Source organism: Alexandromys fortis, unplaced genomic scaffold (genome assembly GCF_014885135.2).
Source record: "Alexandromys fortis isolate MF-2015 unplaced genomic scaffold, M_Fortis_MF-2015_v1.1 scaffold_109, whole genome shotgun sequence".
Lineage (NCBI taxonomy): Eukaryota > Metazoa > Chordata > Mammalia > Rodentia > Cricetidae > Alexandromys > Alexandromys fortis.
The window spans coordinates 623,649-642,325 of record NW_026068005.1 but is presented as its reverse complement, the minus strand read 5'-3'; the positions used below and the strand labels follow the sequence as shown (position 1 = coordinate 642,325).

The window sequence follows — 18,677 nt, the reverse complement described above, 5'->3', positions numbered from 1 at the left end:
CTCCTCCTCCTTCTCCTCCTCCTCCTCCTCCTCCTCCTCCTCCTCCTCCTCCTCCTTCTTCATCATGAACCTGCAGGTATTCAAGTCTCTGTACTGCTCCTGTCCCCTGTGCCCATGGCAGGAGGCAGAGGCAAGACACCATGCCTGGCTTTTCTGTGGTCCTGGGGATCCAAACTCAAGTCCTGATGTTTGAGCAGCAAGCATTCCATCCACTGATCCATCTTCCCTGCTTCAGACTTTTTAAATAATGGATATATATTTCATTTTAACTAAAAATAGCAGTTTAAACCAACTTACAAGGGTATTAAGCATTATAAATAAGTCGGTGCCCCATAAATTATTCTAGAATATTCTCCTAATGCAAATATTAACCAGAACTTTGGAGGAGGGTGGGCCATCATGGCTGTCAAGTTCAAGCACCTTCCTAGAATAACCAATGATTTTCTAAAATGAAAGCAAACTGATAGGAGGCGATGCCTGGCAGGTCTTGGAACATACTGTCAAAGCCACAGAAATGAGGAGCTAGCAAGGGGCTCAGCAGGTCAGAGCACTTGTTACAGCGGCACAAGGACCTGAGCTCAGATCCCAGCATTCATGCAAAAAGCCAGGTGCACCTGCATGTGTCTGTAACCCCAGTGCTAATCTGGGTCAGACCAGGATTGCTGGGGCTCCTTGGCCATCCGCCTAACTTTTGGTTCAGTGAGACCCTGTCTCAGGGAATAAAGAGAAGATAGCACAAGATATCCAGCATCCTCCTCTGGCTTTCAAGCATTTGTGAACAGGCACTCTCTACAGCCCCCACACATACAGCACACCACCTCTGTCTGTCTGTCTGTCTGTCTGTCTGTCTACCTCTCTCTCTCTCTCTCTCTCTCTCTCTCTCTCTCTCTCTCTCTCACACACACACACACACACACACACACAATTCTAAGGAACTATACTCCAACCAAGGAAAATTTCCATCTTCATGAGCTCAGCTGGACTTACCTACTTACTACTATCAGGAATGGCCCTGAGGACTGTTGATATTCCTTCCTAGAAGAGGGGGTAAGGTGAGTTATTGGACCCGCACCTCAGTATCTGGCCACTCCTCCCAGCAATCATTTCTGTGTGATTTTGCTCTGTTTACAGGTGTTCTTGGGGTCTACAGGAGGTGCCAGAGTATGTAGGCTGGGAAGAACTAAAGGTGTGGGCTCCGTCTGTATGACTATGGGGCAGCCATCATCATGATGGATGAAGACCTTCCAATGCGCTGCTTTGGGGTCATTCACGCTCCTTGATAGAATGACTCCTCACCTCACCCATGCTTTGTAAGCAAGCCCAATACACTCACTTGTTCCCCAGGATGAACTACGGTAAAGTTATATTTTTGTTTGTCATTAGGACCTTAGGTGGCAGGGGTAAATGTCCACATCTCCCCTAGAGAAGGAATTTTAGTTAAAAAAAAAAAATACACAATGGCTCACAATTAGTAGCAGAATTACCTAGATAGTAACCTCTGAGTAGAAATTTCAGTTTAATTTAATAAAAATGAATATAGAAATAAAGGCAAATGCCTCTGAATGGTAGTTATTGGATAAAGATGGTGCTTCAAATCAGATAGGACAAATGAATCCTTCAATGCACAGTGTTGGAATGGTCAATTGTTCCTGGGGGGAGGGGGGAAATGCCTCCTCCATGTGACCTCTGAACCCAACAAATTCTAGTGGAACCCAAACTAAAATAGGAAGAATCAAGATTATAAAACTTGAGCAAATTCTAACAGAAGATGAGAATGTAAATATGGAAACACCAAGTAATATACAAAGCTGACAAGCCATGAAGAAAGTTATTGATGTGCTTGGCAAGCAAAATAAAATGTTTTCTGCACAGTAACAGATATCATGAGCAAAGGAAAACAGACAGGGTCCAGGCTGAGGAAATACAGTGATTGAGTGGTTAATTTTCTTAATATGTGGAATGCTTCTAAGTCAATTTTATTTCACTTTCTTTTTTATTAACCCTCACATGTTCTCCCCATTTCCTCGCAAATTCATGGCTTCTTAATATATGATCTATATATAGACATGCTGAGTCTATTCAGTGTTGCCTGTATGTATATGTTTTTAGGGCTAACCACTTGGTACTGGACCTTCAGTTAGGAGACTTATCCCTTAGGAAGACGAATGCTCCCTCTCTATGTAGTCATTAATTGCCCGTAGCTCTTCATGTAGGGGTGGGGTCCTGAGAGATTTCCCACATACACATTAGCATGTCAGGTGGTCCTGTCATTGTTCAGGTCTTGTTTGGGCAGCCTTATTATTGGGGTTTCGTGCATGTAACTTTCCTTTCACATATAGAAAACACTCTCGAAGCAGATGCCCTGGTCCTCTAGCTCTTGCAGCCTTTCCCCCCTCTTTTGAGATGTTCTCTGAGCCATGGGTGTAGAGATTACATTGTAGACGCATGAGTGAAGGCTGAGCACCTATGGTCTAAGTCAATTTTAAAACAAGGACTAGGTCTTGGTATGTGGTCCCTGTCTTAGAAGGATGTCACAGAGATCAAGAGTTCAAGGCCAGATTGGTCTACACAGTGAGACTGTGCAAGAAGAGAAGAAGGAAGAAGCCATAAATGGGAAAGAGGGAGGGAATAACAAGAAGAGGAAAAGAAAAAAGGAGGAAGAGAAGAAGATTTAAAATTATAATGATTGAGTTTTAGAAAGTGGATGAAGAAACAGACTCCTACGGGAAGGGAATTGGGAAGAATCAGTATCAAATAGGTGTGTATGTCTTGCCTCTGATCCCAGCACTTGGGAGGCCAAGGCAGGATGTCATGACTTCAGAGGCAGCCAGGGCTACATCGTGAGAGCCTGGCTCAAGTAAAGAAAACTAATAGATAAGACAATCCATTCTCACATTTATCACAATCACATTTAACCCTTGGACACCTTTCCTTTCAGTCTCTCGCCATTGCCTGGAAACCACAGCTAATTCAGCTTTTCTGGTTTAAACAGGATGTGAGAAGGAGGTGGTAGCCCCTGGAAAGTGGCCAGAGGATGGAAGAGAGGGGTGCTGACCACTCTCCACCCTCTCCCAAATTCAGCAACCTTTCTTCCCAGTGATGTTCCACATAGGGACAGCCACCACCTGGCCCCGGGCCTGGGACCACTGCCTCTGTGGGATCAGGTCCAAACAAGGAGCTGGGCTGGCTACTCTGTAACTGGTATATAAATAGGTACTGGGGTGTAGCTTTATTGATGGAGTTCTTGTTGAGCATGTGAGAGGCCTTGAGTTTGATCCTTAGCACCAGACACAGAAATACACACACACAGTTGCATGCACACAAGATATGCTCAAGAGTACACATGCATGTAATCAATCATACAAATGCACACATGTTTACACATATGTGTAGTGATATTTCACTTATATTTTAATAAATAAAGCTTGCCTGAAGATCAGAGAGTAAAACAACCCTGCTAGCCAGGCTTACAGACCAGGCAGTGGTGATGCACACTTTTAACCTCAGTAGCCACACTAGCTTGCTATAGAAACCATGTGGTAGTGGTACACACCTTTAATCCCAGCCCTAGCGAGGAATATAAAATAAAAGGAGACAGCTCTCAGGCACAGTCTCATTCTGAGGATTCCTGGAGTCAGGATCGCCCTTTAAGGCTGAGGTCGAGTTAAGAGCCAGTGACTGGCTGTTTTGCTTTTCTAACCTTCAGGATGAACCCCAATATCTGCCTCTGAGTTTTTATTAATTGTGCTACACATATGCATATGAATACACATACCCACATGTGCACACACACACACACACACACACACACACGTATACACATATACATACAGCAGATACTAAATCCCTGGGACCAGTGTGACTGCCCCATGTATTACAGTCTCACTGCAGGCTTCACTGCCTAGTATTGACTAAAGGGGACACCACTGCAGTGCTAGGCAGGACCTGCCTTCTCCACCAGCCTGTAAGGATAGGCTATTCTGCAGGTTTCCCAGCGGAAAGAGAGTATCATCCCAAACAAAGGAGGAAAAAATTCCTGGGAGTTCATTGTGTCTTTTCAGCTCCCAGAACAGAGCATGGAGCAGGGAGCTGTCAATCTTTCTATTTCGGACCGGGTTCAAGGCTGAGAACTCACAGTCTGGTGGCTTTTAGTCAGAATTACTTTGTAAATGCCAAGCCCAAAGTGAGAGAGAGTCTCTGGGAGCAGCTGGTCCCAGAGCCTAAAGGAAAAGGAAACAGAGGATCCCCATCCCTACTGCCCATCTCGGCCGCACATATCCTATTCTATTGCCCCCTTTGTAGTCCTGGCTGCTCCTACTAGGACATGGTGGCACTGTGGCACGGTCCCAAGCCCCCAGGCTCAGGGTTACTGTTCACATGCAGCGGCCTGTGGACATCTAGCCTGACTCCACAACAGCGTCAAGGATGCCCTAGTAAAAGCCTATGTCCAGGTACCTGCTTAAGGCTTCACAGTTTCCACAACTGTAAATGGGGGTTAATCTTGATTGTCAAGTCAATGGGATCTAGAATCACCATGGAAACAAACCTCTAGGCGTCTCTATTTGGGAGTTTCTAGATTGTATTAATTAAAGTGGGAAGATCAGCCCTTATTGCGGGCAGTACCATCTCATAGCTCAGGATGCAGACTGAATAAAAAGCAGAAAGTAAACGAGCACCAGCACCCACCGCTCGGCTTCCTGACTGTGGATGCCATGAGACCCGCTGCCTCACACTCCTGCCGCCATGTCTTCTTCCCCATGATGGACCAAATCCCCCAAACAGAGTCAAAACCACACCCTTCCTTCCTTAAGTTGCTTCCGTGAGATATTTTGTCACAGCAATAATGAAAATATAGATGCCCTCTGTCACTTGGGGGGACACCTTAAAGGTGGCTGCAGAGTCCCTGGGATGTGACATAGTGACCACAGACCTTGTGTCCTCCCCATTGTCGGGAGGGCCTGCCTGGGTAGGTGAGGACATGTTCTCTGTGTGTGTTTCTCTTGGGGATCTCAGAAGGTCACCCGCAACAGGCTTCTTTTTGGCATCTTCTGCAGCTCTCCCGAAAAGGACACCGCGTCACAACTGACATTCTCGGGCTGCCCTGAAATAGAAAGTGATGTGAGTGCAAAGAGGAGACGTTGCCGTCCAGGCACCTAAATGAATCAGGATGAAAATTACCTGTGGTGAGAAGCTTAAATTGGGGAAAAGGTGAGTAGCTCTCCTTGGGTGGAAACGTAGACACTTCAAGGAGCCATGGTCACAGAAACCTCCAGGACTGGGGGAGGGGGTGCTGCTGTGGTCTAAGGACAGGAAGAGGAGCACTTGCAGAAGGCCTGAAGGACCTTTATATTGGGACCCTGCTGGGGACGGACAGGACCTCCATCTGAGAGGAATGGAGCTTGTGTGTCTGTCCTAGGAGTATCCAAGTCCTGCAGGGAGGCATGATGGGCATTCCCTCCTGTGCACATGGAGAAGACAGACATCAGGAAGCTGGTCCTTAGAAAACACACAGGGCAGCCATGATGAATGAAAAATGACACCCAGTAGGTACAAGTTAAGCATGGCTATGCACATCTGTAATCCCAGTACTCAAGAGATGGAGGCAGGGGACTAAGGGTTCAAAGCCAGCCTGGGCTACACAGCAAGACTAAATAAAATAAAAATCAAACCGATGACCAGAAAAAAACAGCACCTACCTCAAAAGGAATAAGAAATGGTTTATTTTGGACCTGAGTATGAGTGACTGTGTCTGGGAGCACAGATTTAGAATACCCCAAATACTATGCGCCATCATGAAAATGGTCTCATGAAGTTTTCATAGTAACAGAACCAAGTCTTAAATTAGGATATTTTCTTTTCTTCTTGATTTTTTTGTTTTTAGTTTTTCTTTCTTTTTTAGATTTATTTATTTATTATGTATACAGTGTTCTGTCTGTGTGTATGCCTGCAAGTCAGAAGAGGGTGCCAGATCCCATTACAGATGGTTGTGAGCTACCATGTGGTTGCTGGGAATTGAAGTCAGGACCTCTGGAAGAACAGTCAGTGCTCTTAAGTGCTGAGTCATCGCTCCATCCCTGTTTTTGTTTTTAAAAACAGGGTTTCTCTGTGTAGCCCTGGATGTCCTTGAACTTGCTCTATAGTCCAGGCTGTCTTCTTTTTTATTATTATTATTTTTGTGTATTCTACATACCAACCACAGTTTCTTCTCCCTCCTCTCCTCCTGTTCCCTCTCCCCACCTCCAGTCCATCCCTCTCATCTACTCCCCTTCCATTCAGAAAGAGGCAGGCCTCCCATGGGAGTCAACAAAGCATGGGGTATCAAGTTGAAGCAGGACCAAGCTCCTCCCACTGCATGAAGGTTGCATGAGGCATCCCAGAATAGGGAATAGGTTCCCAAAAGCCAGCTCATGCTCCAGGGACAGACCCTGATTCTATTGCTAGAAGCCCCACAAACAGATCCAGTTACCCATATGCAGGACCTAGGCCAGTCCCTTGCAGGTTTCCTAGCTGTCAGTCCAGCGTCCATGAGCTCCCAGGAGCACAGGTCAACTGTCTCTGTGGATTTACCCATCATGATGTGGACTCGCATGGCTCATACAATCCCTCCTCTCTCTCTCTTCAATTGGACTCCAGGAACTCGGCCCATTGATTGGCTGTAGATCTCTGCATCTGCTTCCATCAGTTTTGGATGAAAGCCCTCTGATGACAATTAGGGTAGTCACCAATCTGATTATAGGAGAAGGCCAGTTCGGGCACCCTCTCCACTATTGCTAGAAGTCTTAGCTGGGGTCATCCTTGTGGATTCCTGGGAGTTTCCCTGGCACCAGGTTTCTCCCTAACCCCAAAATGACCCCCCACCAAGGTATTTCATTAATTCCCCTCCGTCCCACCCCATACCAGACCAGCCTGATCCCTTATGTTCCCATCACCTCACTCCTACCCCTTCCCTGCCTCTACCCCCAGTTTACCCAGGAGATCTCAACTACTTCCCCTTCACAGGGAAATCTTTGCATCCCTCTTTGAGTCCTCCTTCTTACCCAATTTCTATGGGGTTGTGGACTATAGCATGGTTATCCTTTACTTTACAGCTAATATGCACTTAGGAGTGAGTAGATGCCTTGTTTCTCTTTCTGGGTCTGAGTTACCTTGCTCAGGATTTTTTTTCTAATTCCATCATTAGCTTGCAAATTTCATAATGTTATTGTTCTTTTACTGCTGGATAATACTCCATTGTGTCGATGTACCACATTTTCTTTATCCATTCTTCATTTGAGGGACATCTAAGTTGTTTCCAGGTACTGGCTATTAGGAATAATGCTGCTATGAACATAGTTGAGCAAGTGTCCTTGTAGTATGATTGAGCATCCTTTGGGTATATGCCCAAGATTGGTACAGCTTGGTCTTGAGGTAGATTGACTCCCAATTTTTTTTTTAATTTATTAAAGATTTCTGTCTCTTCCCCACCTCCGCCTCCCCTTTCCCTCCCTCTCCCCCAATCAAGTCCCCCTCCCTCGTCAGCCCAAAGAGCAATCAGGGTTCNGTAAGGTGAGCATCCAAACTGCCTAGGCTCCCACAAAGCCAATACGTGCAGTAGGCTCAAAAACCCATTGCCATTGTTCTTGAGGTCTCAGTAGCCCTCATTGTCCGCTATGTTCAGTGAGACCTGTTTTAACCCAGGCTTTTTCAGACCCAGGCCAGCTGGCCTTGGTGAGTTCCCGATAGAACATCCCCATTGTCTCAGTGTGTGGGTGCACCCCTCGCAGTCCTGAGTTCCTTGCTCGTGCTCGCTCTCCTTCTGCTCTTGATTCGGACCTTGAGATTTCTGACTCCCAATTTTCTGAAGAACCGCCATACTTATTTGCAAAGTAGCTATACAAGTTTATACTCCCATCAGCAGTAGAGGAGTGTTTCCCTTGTTCTACATCCTCTCTGACATCCTCAGTGTTATTCATCTTAGCCATTCTGACAGGTAGAAGATGGTATCTCAAAGTCATTTTGATTTGCATTTTCTTGATAACTAAAGATGTTGAACAATTCTTTAAGTGTCTTTCAGCTAGTTGAGATTCTTCTTTTGAGAATTCTTTATTTAGATCAGTACCCCATTTCTTAATTGGATTATTTGTTATTTTAATGTCTAGTTTCTTGAGTCCCTTATATATTTTGGAGATCAACCTTCTGTCAGATGTGGGGTCGGTTAAGATCTATAGTGATATTTTATTTATGTTTTAATAAATAAAGCTTGCCTAAAGATCAGAATGCAAAATTAGACACACTAGTCAGCCATACAGGTCAGGCAGTAGTGGCACTCACCTTTAATCCCAGCAGCCACACTAGTTAGGTGGTGGTGCACACTTTAATCCCAGCACTAGAGAGGAATATGATTCAGGATGAGACAGGAACTCACTCTCTTTCTAGTCTGAAGATTTCATAGAAGTAACAGCTCTCTGGTGGTTGGCTGCTTTGTTTCTCTGCTCTTTCAGCTTGAACCCTAATATCTGTCTCTGGGTTTTTATTATTTGTGCTATATCTGGTGCCCAACATTTGAAGTACAAATTCACGATAAAAAAAAAAAAAAAAACTTTTGCCTGTGACTTTACAGGCACCGGCATAAGTCTGAGCCACACACAGCTGGAGTCACCGCCCTACCAGCTAGGTTTTCCTTTCTTCTCTCCTGGTGGGCTTTCCCTGAACCCCCTTCTCAGGCTGCTGCCAAACTAAGTAGCTGCCTTGAAATCCAGTCAGAATTTTACTGTTCTATGCAGCAGCGATAAGCCTCACATCTTCATCATTTTTGGTGGCAGATTTGGTGAGAAAACTGAGAATTCTTAAGGGAGAAATTAGTTAAAAGGGAGAATTTTTCCCACCTTAAAAATGGAAGACATAGGGCTGGAGAGATGGCTCAGTGGTTAAGAGCACTGGCACCTCATCCAGGAGATCTGGGTTCAATTCCCAGCACCCAAATGGCAGCTCACAACTGTCTGTAATTCCAAAACCTGATACCCTCATATACATATGCAGGCAAAAACACCAATACACATTAAATAAATTTCAAAAAAAGAAAAAAAAAGGAAGACATAGTTATGATAGAGAAAGTTAGGTCTCTGCATGATTATGTAATGCATGATTTAAAAATAAAACGATTAAATAAAGGCATAATCAACCGGGATTGACATACTATTGATTATCATTTTGATAATCCTTGTCATTTTGATAATTCTTTGTTTATCTCTTAGAAAGTTGTTTGGTTTAACTGCCAAGATAGGGACTTTAGAAAAACTTAATAAAATAGATCATAGAAATATTCAAATTTAGATAAAGGAATTTAATGGTGAAAAACAATTTCAACACTGCATTATAAATTTAGAGGGGAACAGCTTAAGCAAAAAAAAAAAAAAAACAAGCCTTAATATATCCAGAACCTTACAGGAACAACTGCCAAATGATAGGTATCGCCAAGGCAGTACAAGAGTTAAATGGACTCCTGTGGCAATGTTGGATTTAAGGAGATTCAAGAAAGCGATAGAGGGTCCCTCCGCAGCCCTCCGCTGGTCGCAGTAGCCGTTCGGGTCGTTTCGAGCGTGTGTCCTCGGATCTGATTTAAACTACCACCATGTCAAGCAAAAAGGCCAAGACCAAGACCACCAAGAAGCGCCCTCAGCGTGCAACATTCAATGTGTTCGCCATGTTTGACCGGTCCCAGATCCAAGAGTTCAAAGAGGCCTTCAACATGATCGACCAGAACCGGGATGGCTTCATCGACAAGGAGGACTTGCATGACATGTGGCTTCTCTAGGCAAGAACCCCACCGACGCCTACCTGGATGCCATGATGAATGAGGCCCCGGGCCCCATCAATTTCACCATGTTCCTCACCATGTTTGGAGAGAAGTTGAATGGTACAGATCCCGAGGATGTCATCAGAAACGCCTTCGCCTGCTTTGATGAGGAAGCCACAGGCACTATCCAGGAGGACTACCTGAGGGAACTGCTGACCACCATGGGCGACTGCTTCACAGATGAGGAGGTGGGTGAGCTCTACAGGGAGGCCCCCATTGACAAGAAGGGCAATTTCAACTACATAGAGTTCACGCGCATCCTCAAGCACGGAGCAAAAGACAAAGACGACTGAAGAACTCCAGCAGGAGCTCCTGTCACGTGACCCGACTCACTTCCTTCCCCAACCTGTAGGACCTTCTGCATGCCACTTAGTTCGCAGCTTTGCCTCTTTTGTAATGTATTCATTTCAGACTCTTCTGTCATTTAGCACTTGTATAATCAGACTGGAAATGGGGACAATGCTGTAAATTGTGTTGAAAATGCCATGCTAATAAAAATCAACAATGTGAAAGCCCAGGAAAATTAAAAAAAAAAAAAAAGAAAGCGATAGACTCATACAGTATGCATTCACCTTTTGTGAAGCAAATGTTAAACTTATGGTCAATTTGTAAGAACTGAATAGACTTGGTTAAAGCTGTTTTAGAGCCTAGTCCACAATTACAGTGGAGTACCTGGTTCAGTAAAGATGCTAAGACTATTGAACAATGGAGTAAAGCTAGAGGTATGGAAATCTCCCAAGATCAACTTCTTGGAGAAGGCAATTATGCTACTATAGAAAGGCAACCTTTATATTATGACAATGCCGTGGGTTTATGCTACTCAGCAGCTTTGAATACTTGGAACAGAATTGAATAAGTAGGAAAGAAAATTGAGTCATTTAGTTAAGTTATACAGGCCCAAAAGAAAGCCTTCATGGATTTCTTACAAAGATTGACTTCAGTAGTAAATAGAATGATACCAAATTCAAAAGTTAGAAAATAATAATTGAATCTCTGGCTTCTTAAAATGCTAATTCTCAATGCAAAAGGGTAATTAGGCATAAAGGCAAAGCCAGCACCCTTGGAGGAATGGATCTGAGATACAATCAATATTGAACCTCATGGCATGTTGATATTTGGATTGGAGAGGTGATTTCCAAGGGTTTAAAGAAAAATAAAAATGTCAAGTGTTAAAATTGTAGCAAATAAGGTCATCTTAAAAGGAATTATAAATAGGGCATTCCTAGAAGCAATCCACACAGAATACCCCTCCCTTCTTGATTATGCAGAAGGTGTGGCAAAGGTAGGCATTGGACTAATGAATACAGAACAAGAGACATTCAAGATCACGCTTTGTCATCAAGAAACCAGGCCCCTAGGCCAACTCTGATTCAGTCATTTCCTACCACCATCGAGGAAACTCCTTCCCAGAGCAATTAAAGAGCCTAATGCCTATTGTAAGAAGCCATACTAACCTAGATAATAAAACAGCTATAGAAGAGAGAACAAAAAAATCGGGAGAACCCATAAAGCACATATTTTGGCAAACTTCTACAAATGAACAAAGACCAAAATTAAAAATGCAAATCAATGGCATTGTCATTGCTGGTCTGGTAGACACAAGTGCAGAGGTAACAATAATTTCACCAGAATCTTGGCATCCAAATCTCAGGAGGTAAATGTTAAGCTTTTAGAGATTGGAACTTTATCTCATGTAAAACAGAGTGCAAGATGGGCCAAATGTATAGAGCCAAAAGGACAGAGAGGAAAATTAAAGCCATATGATGCTAACATAGCTATGAATTTGTAGGGGGGTGATCTGTTACAGTAATGGAATACTCAGATTAACATTCTCCCATTCTTAGAAACAAACCGTAAATTAACGTATGTTTCTGGGTAAAATATTAGAAGGTATTATAAAGGACAACCACCAACCATTCAGATTATACAAGAACAGGGACAACAGTTGCTGATCTTCCAAAGGCACCAACAAACCTACCTTTAAAATGGTTGACAGACAAAACTGCATGGGTTCTACAGTGACCTATAACAACAGAGAAACTGCAGGTTTTATAATAGCTGGTATAGGAGCAACTATATGCTCAGCATATTTAGAATCAACTAATCCTTAAAATCCTCCTATACTTGTTATTAAAAAGGAATCTGGAAAATGGAGAATGGTAACAGATTTAAGAACTGTTAATATCAGATCACCATGGAGTAAAGTTAGAATTCAACAACAATACAAAAAAAAAAAACTGTTAATAAAGTGATTCAGTCGATGGGCTCTCTACATTCGGGCATTCCTTTGCCTTTTCTATTGCCTTAATGATGGCCTATTATAATTATTGATTTAAAACATTTTTAACTGTACCTTTACAAGAAAAGGACAGAGAAAAATTTGCCTTCACAGTGAATACTTACAATTATTCTCAGTCCTTTAAGAGATATCAGTGGAAGATTCTCCACAGGGAACGTTAAATATCCTCACCCTGTGCCAATATTTTGTAAGTCAACCATTGGAAATAATATATAAATAATTTCCTCAGTCTATAATTTACCATTACATAAGCAATATCTTATTAGCTAATTCAAATGTAGATACTTAAGAAAGAATGTTTGAAGAAGTAAATAAAATTTTGCCTTGTTGTGAATTGCTAATTTCCGCTGAAAAAAAATACAAAGAGGACATTCTATTAATTATTTAGGCTATAAAATAGTTTTACAAAAAATTAGGCCCCAAAAAGTGCAAATTAGGAGAGATTGGTTGAAGACTCTTAATGACTTTCAAAGATTGCTAGGAGACATTTCCAATCTACAGCCCACAATTAGGATAAAACCTGATGAACTGATTAATTTAAACAAAACCTTAGATGGTGACAAGGACTTAAATAGTCCCAGGAAATTATCAGCTGAAGCTGAGAGAGAATTGATTTTGAGAGATGAAAAACTACAGAAGACACATGTAGATCATGCGGGTCTGAATCTTAACTACATTCTGGTCATATTTCCTTCCAACATTACTGTACAGAAATGTAAATGCAGAGGGAAGAATGGGTTGTTTTATTGCATAAACCAAGTAGAAAATTAAAAACTTATGTGGAAAAGTCTCAGAGTTAATTCTAAAAGGAAAATTGAGACTTTGTCAACAATGGAGTAAAGACCACAGGAATAAACCCACAAGAAATTATAGTACCTTTTAGTAGTTATGAAATTGACAAATTATGGGAAGAAAGTGAACCCTGTAAAAGAGCTTGTAATAATTTTGGGGGAGAGATTAACAGCAACTATCCCAAAAGCAAAAGAATTCAACTCATAAAGAGAATAGCAAGATCCTTTCTCACATTGTACAGGAAACACCTACATTCTATACTGATGCAAATAAATCAGGAAAATCAGGTTACAAATCAGAAATTTTAAGTAAAGTAGATCAAAGCCCTTATGATTCTGCCCAAAAGTCAGAATTACATATTATTCTCATAGTACTAAGGGATTTTAAAGAACCTCTCAACATAGTTATCGAATAAATATGGAGGATGAATAAAAAATTCTGGTAAGAAATAGGAAGCATATATTTTGGCAGACTTCTATAAACAATCTAAGACCAAAGCTAATAGTGCATGTAAATAACATTGTAATTGAGGGCTTTCTGGACATAGGTGTGGATTGTGACTGTTAATACTCCAGAATCTTGGTATCCAAATTGGCCTCTTCAAGAGGTAGATATTCAATTCCTAGAAATTGGAACCCTATCTCAAGTGAAACAAAGTATGAGATGGGTTGAATGCATAAGTCCAGAGGGTCAGAGAGAAAGGCTGATACCATATGTGGCTAATATTGCAGTGAATTTATGAGGATGTGACCTGCTGCAGCGATGGAATACCCAGATTAACATTCCTGCAGTCTCAGAAACTCATGTTTCTGAGAAAGGTATTATAAGGTACTATACACAGAGGTCACCAGTCATCCAGGCTGTACAAGAACACAAAACAACTAGCAAACCTTTAGAGGTACCAATGGCCCTACCTTTAAAATTGTTAACTAAAAGACCAATATGGGTTAAACAATGGTCTTTAACAGCAGAGAAACTGCAGATTTTAGAACAGCTGGTACAGGAGCAACTAGATGTTCACCATATTGAAGAATCAACCAGCCCTTGCAATTCTCCTGTATTTGTTGTTACAAAAATCTGGTAAATGGAGAATGGTGGCAGATCTAAGAGCTATCAATAAGGTAATTCAACTTATGGGGCCCTCTACCATCTGGAATTTCTTTGCCTCTCCTATTGCCTAAGGGATGGTCTCTTATAGTTTTTTGTTTAAAATATTATTTCTTCACTATATCTTTACAAGAAAAGAACAGAGAAAAATTTGCCTTCACAGTGTCTACTTATAGTAATTCTCATCCTACTAGGAAATATCAATGGACTATACTCCCACAAGGAATGCTCAATAGCCCCACTCTGTGCCAATACTATGTAAATCAGCCATTGGAAATAATAAGTGAACAGTTTCCTAAATCTATAATTTACCATTACATGGATGACATTTTGCTGTCTGATACAAACATAAACACTTTAGAAAGAATGTTAGAAGAAGTATTAAAAAAAAAAAGTTTTGCCTAAATGGGGATTACAAATTGCTCCTGAAAAAATACAAAGAGATTCTGTCAATTACCAAGGTTATAAAACATGTTTACAGAAAATTAGAACACAAAAGGCACAAATTAGGAGAAACCAATTGCAGACTCTTGACGACTTTCAAAGATTGTTAGAAGACATTTCCAGTCTATGACCAACTGTTGGGATAACACCTAATCTAATAATTCATTTAAATAAAATCTTAAATGGTGACAAAGACTTAAATAGTCCCAGGGAAATAACAACTAAAGCTGAGAAAGAATTAACTGTCATTGAAGAGAAATTACAGGAAGAACATGTGGATTGGGTGAATCCAAATCTTAATTGCATTCTAGTCATATTGCCTTCCAGAATTTCCCCTATAGAAATTTTAATGCAAAGGAAAGATAGTATCTTAGAGTAGACCTTTTTACTACATAAGCCAAGTAAAAAATTAAAAATTTATATGGAAAAAGTCTCTGAATTAATTATGAAATAAAAATTGAAACTTTGTCAACTAGCAGAAATAGACTCAGCAGAGATTATAGTACCTTTTGCTACTGATGAAATTTTTTTAAATATTTATTTATTTATTATGTATACAATATTCTGTCTGTATGCCTGCAGGCCAGAAGAGGGCACCAAACCCCATTACAGATGGTTGTGAGCCACCATGTGGTTGCTGGGAATTGAACTCAGGACCTTTGGAAGAGCAGGCAGTGCTCTTAACCTCTGAGCCATCTCTCCAGCCCCTACTGATGACATTTTAAAAATCATGGGAAGACAATAAACCCTGACAAAAAGTTTGTACTAATTTTTTAGGAGAGAAAATGGCAATTATCCCAAATTTGATAGAATTAACCTTAGTTTATTCTAAAACCCAAGCATGTTGTTAAAAGAAATAGAGTTCATGTTTCATGTCAGATGCCATCTGGTATGGGACAGAAAGAAGAAAGAATTTAGGAAAAAATTTACATTTCTCCATACCTATTTTTGCCTCTATATGTTTATATAAATAGTGTTTAAGTTTTCATAATGAACAATCAATTTTCCTGTATTATTCTTTGAAGTTTCCAGAAAGAAGATGGGACCCCACAACAACAATCCTACATGGTTGATATGACATCATGATGTGGATATCACTAATTTAATACTGTTTTTGGGTACCAGCTACTCAAGATGATTCCAACTTGATTAGCTGAAATGGTATAATTTCTTACAACATTCTGGCCAGAACTTCAAATAGGAGCCGCAGAAAAACCCTATTGCCTACTCAGTGACTATTTGCAATTATACCAGAGAGTAATCTTGAAATTTAACCATCGTTTTACTTTTACAGGATCCCATAGACAGAACATTGGCCTCAATGACAGCTGGAAGTAATTCTAGAAGACAACTTCCCCTCTCCCAACAAAGTTTGGGTTAGGGACATCAACTAGGGGTTGATTATAACTGGTAGAGGGTTGGGAGTTGGAGTAGAAATCATGTAGGTTCAGGGATCTCTTTGATGTGGGAGTGATTTCTTAATAATAAAGAAACTGCCTCGGCCCTCATAGGACAGAAAATTAGGTAGGCGGAGTAGACAGAAGAGAATGCTGGGAAAAAGAAGCTTAGTGAAGGAGTCGCCATGATTCTCCCGCTCCAGACAGACGCAGGTTAAGATCCTCCCTGGTAAGCCAGCTCGTGGGCTACACAGAATATTAGACATGGGTTAGAACAATATGTAAGAGCTAGCCAATAAGAAGCTGAAAAAAAGGAAAGTTGGATGGGATAATATGTTGCATTATGAGCGGCAGGGCTGCATCCCCAGCATCCGGCTGCCCGCATGGCTAGCTTATGCCCGAAATAATTACATGGAAACTGTATTTTTTTAAACACTGCCTGGCCCGTTATCTGTAGCCTCTTATTGGCAAGCTCTTACATATTATTCTAACCCATTTCTAATATTCTGTGTAGCCCACAAGGTGGCTTACCAGGGAGGATCTTAACCTGCGTCTGTCTGGAGTGGGAGAACCATGACGACTCCCGACTAAGCTTCTTTCTCCCAGCATTCTCTCTTGTCTACTCCACCTACCTAATTTTCTGTCCTATGAGGGCCGAGGCAGTTTCTTTATTATTAACCAATAAAAGCAACAGATAAGATACAAGACCCACCTCCATCAATAATAAGTAGATTAGTGTGAGCTTACTCACACTAATAATAATAGTGAGTAAGAGTGAATACTTGTGAGCTATTATTTATAGACAATTTACATTGATATAGATTCTTGAATATTGAAACAAATTCCAATTATATTGAATATGCTCATATTTCTGTTGACAATATTTGTAAACCTAGGCAAACTTATTTTGTCATATTGTATGCATGCATTCTTCTACCTCTCCTTAAAACATTTTGTATATTGCTACAATTTTAGGATATATTTATCATATTACATTATACATTTCTACTTCTGACCAAGATACTTATACATCTTATACATTCTTTACATTTTGAAGTCATTGTCCTCATTTGCTGCACAGTTGTTTAAAGATTATTTAATATTCTAATATGAGGCCTTACTCTTTAAGCTCTATAGGTATTAAGAATTATAAACCATTAGTCATACATGTCTGTCACACTTATAGTTAGACTAATCATGTTCTTTAGATACATAGAGATTGTATTCTGCATAGATAGGTAATCTTCATCTACTTCAAGGAACTGTAGAATATGGCATTGAAATAACTTAGCATTCTGCTGACATGAGACATGATTGCTCCTGACAGCAACAATCTACCTCAACACTCACACAACAAATGGAGATCTTACTCAGAGCCCTTCCTAATAGGCTATCTATAAGTGAGTGACAGGAACATGGGCCTGGACACAGTTATAGAAAATATCCAAAAAGGAAATGTGCTGGCAGGAGTGTACAGGGAGAAAGAGGAACCAAAAAGTGCATGAAATAATGTCTGGGACCAGCAAGTTGGATCAGCATATAAGTGTCCTTGCTGCTAAGAACCTGAGTTCAATCCCTGGAACCCACATGTCCTCTGACCTACCTAATACACACACACACACACACACACACACACACACACACATACATGGAAACACACATGAATTCATCACACAAATAAAACAAAAATCCTTTCAGTATCATCTCATTCTGTTAGATGGTGTCATGCCAGTATGGAAAATCTAGAACTACTGCAACCACTTTGTAGCAGAAAGGGAGCTAAATTAACATGATAAGTTTGACAATTCAGAAATAATCTGATTTTTCTGGCACTGGGGTTATAACCCAGGGCCTCAGAGAAGTTCAGCTGATTGTTCTACCACTGAGCTATACCTTCTAGCACTGCAGTGATTTTTTTGAGCCCACACTACACTACCTCAGAACTTTTTGCTCAGTGAGATAGTACATTTCCCCTATATTCATGGCCATTCTGGACATGTTTGGGGGGGATTGTTTGTTTTGTTTTGTTTTGATGTGTGTGTGTGTGTGTGTGTGTGTGTGTGTGTGTGTGTGCTGCTAAAGCCATCATTAACTGATATGACCTTTGGACTTGATCTTTAATGTCTAATATAATCACATAAAAGATTGCCAGGCTAACCTTTCCTGAAGTTTCTGCTTGGTAGTTCAAGGAAGTAGAGGATCCTGAGACAAGGTGGAGAAGGAAAATGTGCTCTTCCCTGGCTGTTTGTAAGATGAGACCAGCACCTCACACCCCTCCTACCTCCTCATCCACCCCTGCCCTTGTCATCTGTTTCTCTGGAGACAAATAATAACTCCTTTACATTTTAGAAGAGTATGATATCTGTTGAAGTATTTACAGATGGGGAGGGGTATTGGAGGTACCCTTTCCACAAAGGGCTTCTGCTGACTGGGTGGCTGATTGATTGGTTGGTTAGTTGACTGACTGACTGACTGACTGACTGACTGACTGACTGACTGGTTGGCTGTTGGCTGACTGACTGGCTAGCTGGCGAGCAGGCTGGTTTGTTGGTTAGGTTGTTTGGTTGGTTGGTTGGTTGGTTGGTTGGTTGGTTGGTTGGTTGGTTTTATTGGTTGATTGGTTGGTTGGTGAGCTAGTTGTATGACTAACTGGCTGGCTGGCTGATTGATTGGGTGGGTGGGTAGGTGGGTGGGTGGGTGGTTCATTGGTTGAATTGTTTGTTGGTTGGTTGCATGGTTGGTTGGTTGAATGGGTGGATGGTTAGATGGTTGGATGGATGGCTAGATGGTTTGTTGGTTAGGT

General features: G+C 41.3%; 1 pseudogene; it reads left to right on the top strand.

Annotated features, from left to right (window-relative positions):
* The first annotated feature begins 9,572 nt into the window (after positions 1-9,572).
* LOC126513214 (myosin regulatory light chain 12B-like) lies at positions 9,573-10,170 on the top strand (annotated as a pseudogene).
* The last annotated feature ends 8,507 nt before the right edge of the window (positions 10,171-18,677 follow it).